This window comes from Mesoplodon bidens (assembly GCF_964165515.1).
Source record: "Mesoplodon bidens genome assembly, chromosome: 16".
In the NCBI taxonomy this organism is placed as follows: Eukaryota; Metazoa; Chordata; class Mammalia; order Artiodactyla; family Ziphiidae; genus Mesoplodon; species Mesoplodon bidens.
This window is the reverse complement of record NC_138173.1, coordinates 7,018,319-7,027,190: the sequence shown is the minus strand read 5'-3', so window position 1 is coordinate 7,027,190 and position 8,872 is coordinate 7,018,319.

The following is an 8,872-nucleotide window of genomic DNA, read 5'->3' as shown; positions in this document are numbered from 1 at the left end:
TTGGGAATCCGCCTGCTTCCTGAAAGGCTTTGGCCCTGCGCTCACCGAGTTCCTCTTTCCTACCCTACCGTTACTCTCGATGACATCTGCACCCACACGGCAGACCCCGCCGACCTCCCAGTCTGTTGTTCTATGATCTCACCTCCAACCGTGTTTTCCTCTGCCCTATGACAGCCAGCTAGTGTCATCTCATCTCTTGTTTCTTTTGTAGCACTCATGATCTGCAGTCACTTTCTTTTGGCCGTGCCATGTGGCTTGTGGGATCTTAGTTTCCCAGACAGGGACTGAACCTGGGCCCTCGGCAGTGAAAGCGCGGTGTCCTCACCACTGGACCGCCAGAGAATTCCCTGCAATCATTTTATATGTTTGTTTGTTTATAGTCAGTTTTACCCACTAGATGCTCTGTAAGGACTGGGATTGTCTCTGCTTTGTTCATATTTATCCCCAGTCTTTAGCATTGTTTGGGTGCACAGATGTTGGATTAATGAATGAATGGACTACAAACTTTTGTGTCAGAAAATATTTAGAGATACAGTGGGAAAGATAGACAGAGAAAGGCTCTTAAAAAGTATCATGTGGGCTTCCCTGGTGGCGCAGTGGTTGAGAGTTCGCCTGCCGATGCAGGGGACACGGGTTCGTGCCCCAGTCCGGGAAGATCCCACATGCCGCGGAGCGGCTGGGCCCGTGAGCCATGGCTGCTGAGCCTGCGCGTCCGGAGCCTGTGCTTCGCAATGGGAGAGACCACAACAATGAGAGGCCCACATACCGCAAAAAAAAAAAAAAAAAAAAAAAAGTATCATGTGCCATGCTAAAAGCTGGGTTTTACCCTGGGAACCTCCAGGAGATAGCCCCCAGGACATGGGGGAAAATATATATTCCGGCAAAGACTTGTACTCAAAAATGTTAATAGCAGCTTTATTCATAATAGCCCAAAACACTGAACACATCCCAGATTTCCATCAACTGTTGAAGAGATAAACAAATTGTGGTGTATTCATACAAAGATTACTGTTCAGGGAAAAAAAAAAAGGAATGAACCAGTAGTCCAGGTAGCCACATAGATGAATCTCAAGAGCACGGTGCCGAGGGAAGGAAGTCAGACAGGAGTTAGTCCATACTTCATAATTCCATTTACATGAAAGCCTAGACAAGAGGAATCAATAGACAGAAAGCAGATCAGTGGTTGCCAGGAACCAGGAAAGGACGCAGGGCTTCCTTACAACGGGGCACAAGGAAACATTTTAGGGTGATGGAAATATCTGTATCACAAGCAAGGTGGAGGTCACGGGACTGTACACGTTTGTCAAAACGCATCGCGTGGCGCACTTAAAATTGATCAGTGTTATTGTATGTAAACTGTACCTCGATAAACCTGACTGAAATACAGATTTACGGATTTACAATATTTGTACAGATTTACAAATATTATAAATTACTAAGAGAAACAGAGGAAAAGCAAACTTTAAGATGATGTCAGAAACATGAGTTTGCCCTTCCCCCTCCTACCTTCTTCCCTTTGAAGCCACTGCTGTCAGGGAAGATTGTCCAGGAGCACCTCTCACTCTTTGGGGCCCCCCTGGGTGTATTGACAGGAGTGGAAAAACTTGTTTTCTTCCTGTGAGGTTACTTAGAGCTTTACTACAGGAATGAGGACTTGTGATTCTTAGTTTTTTTAAAGACCTCAGAATTGCTACTAGACATGTACAATTGCAAAGAAAGTAGACTCTAGTCAGGCAGACATCAGATCAAATCTTGTCACTGTCACTTAGTAACTGACATTGTCACTTACCATTGGACATGTTATTAAACTGCCTAAAGCTTCAGTTGTTCTCTTCCAAAGAATGGAAATAACAGAACAATCTTAGAGACTTGCCAAGAAGTCAAGCAGTTCCTCAGGAGTGGCCGGTGACAGCTGCTAGATCGGCGTGGCAAATGTCCCTAGATTTGGCTGGTATGGGGACAATGCGCCCACGTGGATTTGGATAGTGTGTTACTTACGACGGAGCAGGCAGCCTGAGTCAGCATCAGTCTCCTTGCCCCTCAAGTCACATGGGAGAAATGAAGAGGCCCAGTGGACGCGGGTGCACAGTGGTCCTGCGTCACAGCTCAGGAATACCGAGCTTCAGAAACCCCCAACCGCATCCAGAGGCTGCTGGCAAACCTGGCCGCTCTGTGCTCTGGAGAGAACTATTACATTAATTATCCTGAGATGTTAGCAAGTCTTCCCTGGGGCAGGGAGGGTGAGGTCTTCATTGTTACTCTCCTGGATGTCTCCAGGGAGAGGATGCTCTGGATCTTTACTCTCCTGGAATGGAAATACTTCTGAACAAATTGACTGATGATGCCTAACATGGAGAAATGTGAGCAAGTCATGGAGAATTAGCTCCCAACAGGATTGAAGAATAAATGAATGCAAAGTACTAAGTGTAGTGTTTTCTACAAAGTAATCACATCATAAATTCAGCTGGCAATAATATTGACAATTATGATGATGAGGCAACACAGTGGGGGAAAAATGGCATCTTTCCTTTAAACCTGGCACACAGTTCCTTTTAGAAAGGGAGCTGTATCTGTTGGGGAAAATGTGCTGATAAGTGCTTGCAGTTGCAGTAAAATGTGAGCACCCCAGGGTTTGCGTGTTTGCTGACACCAGGATGAATAGAAGGGAGTGGAACTGCTCTCTTTAAGACTGGAAAGGAATTTGTTTTTCTAAAGCAGTGTTTCTCAAAGAGTGGTCAGAAGACCAGCATCAGTATTACCTGCGAGCTTAATAGAAATGCAGAATGTCAGGTCCCACCTCAGATCTACTAGATCAGAAACAACGAGGTGGACCCAGCAATCTGTGTTTCTAACAAGCTCCCAGTTGATCCTGAGGCAGAACTACTTAGTCCTGGAGAGGCTAGATGGAAGGGGGGTGGGAATTTGTGAGCATGGACTCTTTATGGAAGAACATGAGGAATCCTCAGCAGTGGACCTAAAATGACTAAGAAAATATTAATATGGATTTTAAAAAATTAATTACTTTATTTTAAAATTTATTTTATTTTTGGTTGCATTGGGTCTTTGTTGCTGCATGCAGGCTTTCTCTAGTTGCGGTGCGCGGGCTGCTCTTGTTGCGGAGCACGGGCTCTAGGCGTGCAGGCTTCATCAGTTGTGGCACGTGGTCTCAGTAGTTATGACTCCTGGACTCTAGAGCACAGGCTCAGCAGTTGTGGCTCACGGGCCCAGCCACTCCGCGGCATGTGGGATCTTCCCGGACAAGGGCTCGAACTTGCGTCCCCTGCATCGGCAGGCGGACTCTCAACCACTGCGCCACCAGGGAAGCCCCCCATCCAACTTTTAAAGCTGTCCATTTAGGTTCTGAGCTTCTATCAGGCTAGTTACAGTGTAGTCAAATTTTAAAATTTAAATCAGGTCATGTCACTCCCCTGCTCTTAATCCTGCAGTGGCTTCTGTCACACATTACTAACATTGACGATAATAATAATGATAATAATAATAATACTGAATCATCTAGCACCCTCCCTGGCCACACGCCTTCTGGCCCCTTGTTGCCTCAGTCCCTCCCTCGGTGGCTCCAGCTGCTACAGCTCTTGTCTCAGGGCTGCTGCACTTACTATTCCTCTGTCTGGAGTGCCTTTGCCCAGGGTCTTCACATGTAAGTCTCTGACTTCCTTCATTTACCAGTTCAACTATCAGTCATCAGAGGGGCTTCGATGACCCCCTCATCTAAAGCAGTACCTACCCCCTTCACACTCTGTCCCTTACTCTGCTCTATTTTTCTTCTTGGTACGTATCCCTGCCTGAATTTATATCACTTGCTCTTTAAATCTGTCAATCTCACCAGAATGTAAGTTCCATAAAGGAAAGACTTGACTTTATTCACAGCTGTGTCTCCAGCACCTAGAACGTTTCCTGGCATACAGTAAATAGTCAGTAAATTTTTACTGAAGAGAAAATAAAGAAGAAAATAAACGTCTCAAAGAGTGATCTTCCTTAAGAAGAGCTATCAATGTCCAGTTGTTGGCTATTTTTATCTTAGTAATGGGGTACACGCTGCTGGTCGGGTGACCCAAGAACATTCCCTACCCGCTTCTTCTTGGATGTTTTCCACTATCCTGCCGGCAAATTTTATTATTTATTTATTTATTTATCTTATTTTTGGCTGTGTCGGGTCTTAGTTGAAGCATGTGGGATCTTTTGTTGTGGTGCTCTGGCTTCTCTCTAGTTGTGGCCCGTGGGCTTAGTTGCCCCACGGCAGGTGGGATCTCAGTTCCCCGACCAGGGATCAAACCCACGTCCCCTGCACTGGAAGGTGGATTCTTAACCACTGGACCACCAGAGAAGTCCCATGCCTGCAAATTTTAAATACTTGTTTTTCTTAGTCTTCAATGCTGCTATGAGCTTGCCAATACAATAGTTCTGGCTGATGAGACGTAAGTGGGAGTCTGGAGTGTGTTTCTGGGAATGCTTTTGATTGCCTGGCAAAAGGAACAAGCAAGGCTGACTGTTTTTCCTCTTATTTCAGCTCAGAAGCCAGGTTGATCGTGGGGATGAAGCAGTGATCTTGTGACCAAAAGACTACAGGACTAAGAGAAAAGTCATCAGATGACTGAGCTATTCAAACAATGCCAATAATGAGAAAATGAACTCCAACTGTTGACTGAGTTTTCTATTACTTATAGTGCAACAAATCATAACAGAGTGGTGACAAAAAAAAAGTACAATATTTAACAAATATTTATTGAACATCATAAGTGCACAACGCTGTGGTGAGTGGCATTGTGGCTGCAATGACCAACAACTCACTGTTCCTGGTCCCCGAAGATTCCAACCTAATGTGGACACATACCCTAATAAGGTGGAATGAGATCACTGCTAAAGTCCCCACCTGACTGTGAGATTTGTGAAGTCACTACCCAGTGCCCACCACCTTGCCTGATGTATACAGGTGTGAAATAAACGTACTGAGTGAATGGATGTGAGATGAACTCCCCTTGGGTGCATCGGGGAAGACTTCAGAGTCTTGAGTGGCAACTTAAAGTATGGGTAGGATTTCAACAGGGAGAAATGGTGGGAGAAAGGTAAACAGGCAGCTTAGGCAGAGAGAACACAGGCTCAAAGGCCTCATGGAAGGAACTTGTAACATACATAAGAGAATGGAGATTGCCCTTTTTTTCTAGGTAAAAAATAGGCATTTTGTCTCGGTAAAAAAATGTATGCTACCGCTTCTAACTTAAGAAAGGGTGATAGGTAAATATTTATGTCTTCATAAGATTTTAAAAATTAACTTAAGCAGATACACACTAGTGAAAAATATTTATTTTGCAAACAGAATACAGTGAAAACAATGTTCTTGTTTACTCTGACAGGTGATACCTTGCAAATGGGAGGTACATAAGTTTGCATATCCTCATCTGCAACCAGATGCAATTTTTAAAGACTGATGAGTACAAAGCTCCTTAACGTTTTTAGAGCTTAGTCTGTGAAGTGAAAATAGAAACATTATCAAGAGCTCAAAGATGTGTTTTGTGTATGCAAAACAGCTCTGAATGGAAATTGTTTCAAGAGAGCAAAGCTCTGAGTTTTATGGTGATGAGAATCAGGGGGCCAGGAGGAAGGGATAAGGTCTCTCCCAGAGCTTACAGTATCTCCTGCGATGTGCAGTTGAAACAGGAAGGAAGGGGCGGGGCACAACCTTTAAAAGAATGACACAGCTGTTGAGGACACAAGAAAAACTGGTTAGAACCAACTAGGCCCTAGATGGCAGAAGACTGAACTTCCAGTGGACCTTGATCCTCATTATACGCTCATTACAATACGTCAGCTAAATGACACACCCGTGGGCACCATGACAGTTCTGAATCCGACCATAAAAGGCTAAAAAGTGGGCAGTGACCCAATGCATGGAAATCTCTGCCCTTTCTCCAAAACAGTTGGAAGAATCCTCCCCCTCATTAGCCTGTGAAATTACCCAGCCTATATTTCGGGGCATCTCGCCTTCTGAAATGGCCCACACTCTGTCTGTGGAGTGTGCATCTCTCTCAATAAATCCACTTCTTACCTATCACTTTGCCACTCACTGAATTCTTTCTGTGATGAGACATAAAGAACCTGAGCTTCATTAAGTCCTGAGATCAGGTGTGTGATCTCAATAGAAAAGACAGTGGGTTCGAGTCCCAATCTGAGTTATGTGGTTTCACAATCACCTTCATTTGAGGTAAGTATTATTACCTCAAACTATGGTTGTCAGCAAGTCAAGGTCAAGGCAAGACTGGCTCAAGGTTTTCCTCAGCTTCAGTGGAAGTCCAATGTCCTAAAACTTCTATTTCCTGAGGGACATCCATTTGAAAGTAACCTCTCACCCAGCCTCCACTGAAAACTTCTACTTGGCTGTATATCCTGAGACTTTTTCCCCCATGTCTCCCCTGGTAGATATCCATGTGAGAAAACCATGGAAATTGGCTACTAAATTTAATTCACACACAAACGGAAGATGTTATCCTCCCCTCGCCTGCCACCCAATCACAGCACTCTTTGGAATGACCTGTACAGTGAGTACAGAGACTCAACATTAAGACGTTATGCAGGAGAGAAACCAACCAGGGAGACTGAGAAAGAGGAAGAAGCAAGGTAGGAGGAAAGCAAGGAAACTGTGGGGTCTCAGAAGTAAAGGGGGAAGAGGTCCGACGAGGAGCGGTGTTGAAGGCCATGTTCAACTGCACTGAATTCTGCAGCGAGTTCACAAGAGTCGAGGGTGGAGAAGTGACCAGTGACTGTGGTGAACTAACAAGAAGCATCAGAGTGGAACCAGAAGTCCAAGTGGGATGGATCGACGACCAGGCAGGGAGAGAAAATGGAGACAGCATGGGAGGCAGATGTTTCAAGAAGTTTCACTGAGAATGGGGAGATGGAGGGAGATGTGGGATAAAGGGAACATTTTTTGAAAACTATATTTAGGGACTTCCCTGGCGGTCCAGTGGTTAAGACCCCGTACTCCCAATGCAGGGGGTTCAATCCCTGGTCAGGGAACTAGATCCCGCATGCCGCAACTAAGACCTGGCGCAGCCAAATAAATAAAAATATGTTTTAAAAAAAGAAAACTATATTTATATTCAGATGGGAATGGCTCAAAAGTGAGGGAGAAATAGACAAAGCAAGAGAGAGAGGGAAGAGAGAGGATAATTACAAAGGCTGAGTTGTTGAGTGGGAAGGAGAAGTTTGCCTTTGATGGGAGCAAATATACTTCGAAACAGCAGGAATGAAGAGAAGGGAGCAGATGCCGGGGACTGGTGATTGGGGTGGGAGGGTGAGGGGCTCCTGCCTCCGTCCTCGCGTAGGTCTCCACAGACACACACCCTGTGACAGCAGAGACGTATCCTTCCCAGCTGTTGTTCAAGAAAATCCTTTGGAGTGAGTTTCCTCCCCTTCTCTTGTCGAAGATAAGGCTGGGAAGTGCAAAATCACAAAAAGTGGGTGTAAATGCAGTGTCTCCATCTGCTGGCTGGCAGTTATCTTCCCATGGAGACCAGGAGACAGAAGCCCTGTCCTTCCTGATGATTGTATTTCAAAGGAATGGCATTCAATTCCTTGAGAAAGGCCCTCCTGGGTTGTAAGAGATACAAATACATCTCAGGGGTTCAGAGAAAGAATTCACAGCTGTAAGCCCTTTTTAGTAAATGCCCCAAGAAACAGCAGTCAGGGGCCCATGTCAGGTGTTGGCTATAACAAACAGTAAATTATTTGGGCAGCCTTGCGCTTTCTCAGGCAGGCACTTAAGGGGGGTTGGGGTCATCTTAGGGATGAGGCCTTGAGCTGTCAGAAACTGTTAGTGTTGGGACTTCCCTGGTGGCACAGTGGTTAAGAATCCACCTGCCAATGCAGGGGACACGGGTTCGAGCTCGGTCCAGGAAGATCCCACATGCCGTGGAGCAACTAAGCCCATGTGCCGCAACTACTGATCCCGTCCTCTAAAGCCCACAAGCCACAACTATGGAGCCGGAGTGCCACAACTACTGAAGCCCGCATGCCTAGAGCCTGTGCTGCACAACAAGAGAAGCCACCGCAATGAGGAGCCCGCCTCCGCTCGCCACAATTAGAGAAAGACTGCATGCAGCAACGAAGACCCAACGCAGCCAAAAAAAAAAAAAAGTTGTTTAAAAAAAGAAAAAAGAAGCTGTTAGTGTTTGTATAAGTCTTTTAATGTGGCGGGAGGGTGATGGGCAAAATCATTTGTGCTGAGGGTCTGTAGTTTTTCTAGGCCAAGGCTGAGGCCTAGTTGAGAAGAAAGCTCAAAGGGGCTTGGCTAGAGTTCAGTCAGGGAAAGAATCGTTGTCACTCTCCACCCACCAGGGTCACATCATCCTTTATCGTTTAACTAAATGGAGAAAACTTGCATGCTGTTTTCTTGCCTTATTCCAGCTGAGGTGAATTCTCTCTTCCAAACTCATAGCATCTATTGTAGTACTTCTCATATAGGAAGTTATCATGTTGTACCTCTTGGCAAATTTTATTATCTTATTTCATCATGTACCTGCTCATGTTTGTCTTGGCTACCCGACTACATCACAGTTTCCTATAGGAACACTGGGCTAATGTTGCCAACAACTTTTTACATTATAGACTCTGTGTAGCACTTGGTCATTACAAAACAGAAGGGAAGGGGGCAGGGTACAACCTTTAAAAGAATGATCTAGCCATAGGACATGACAAAAATTGGTGAGAACCAAGTAGGCAGAAGATTCAACTTCCAGTGGACCTTGAGCCTCATATGCTTATTGTAATACATTAGCAAGGTGAATGACACACCCACCAGCATCATGACAGTTCTGAGGCCAACCATAAAAGGTTAAAAAGTGGGCAGTGGCCCAAT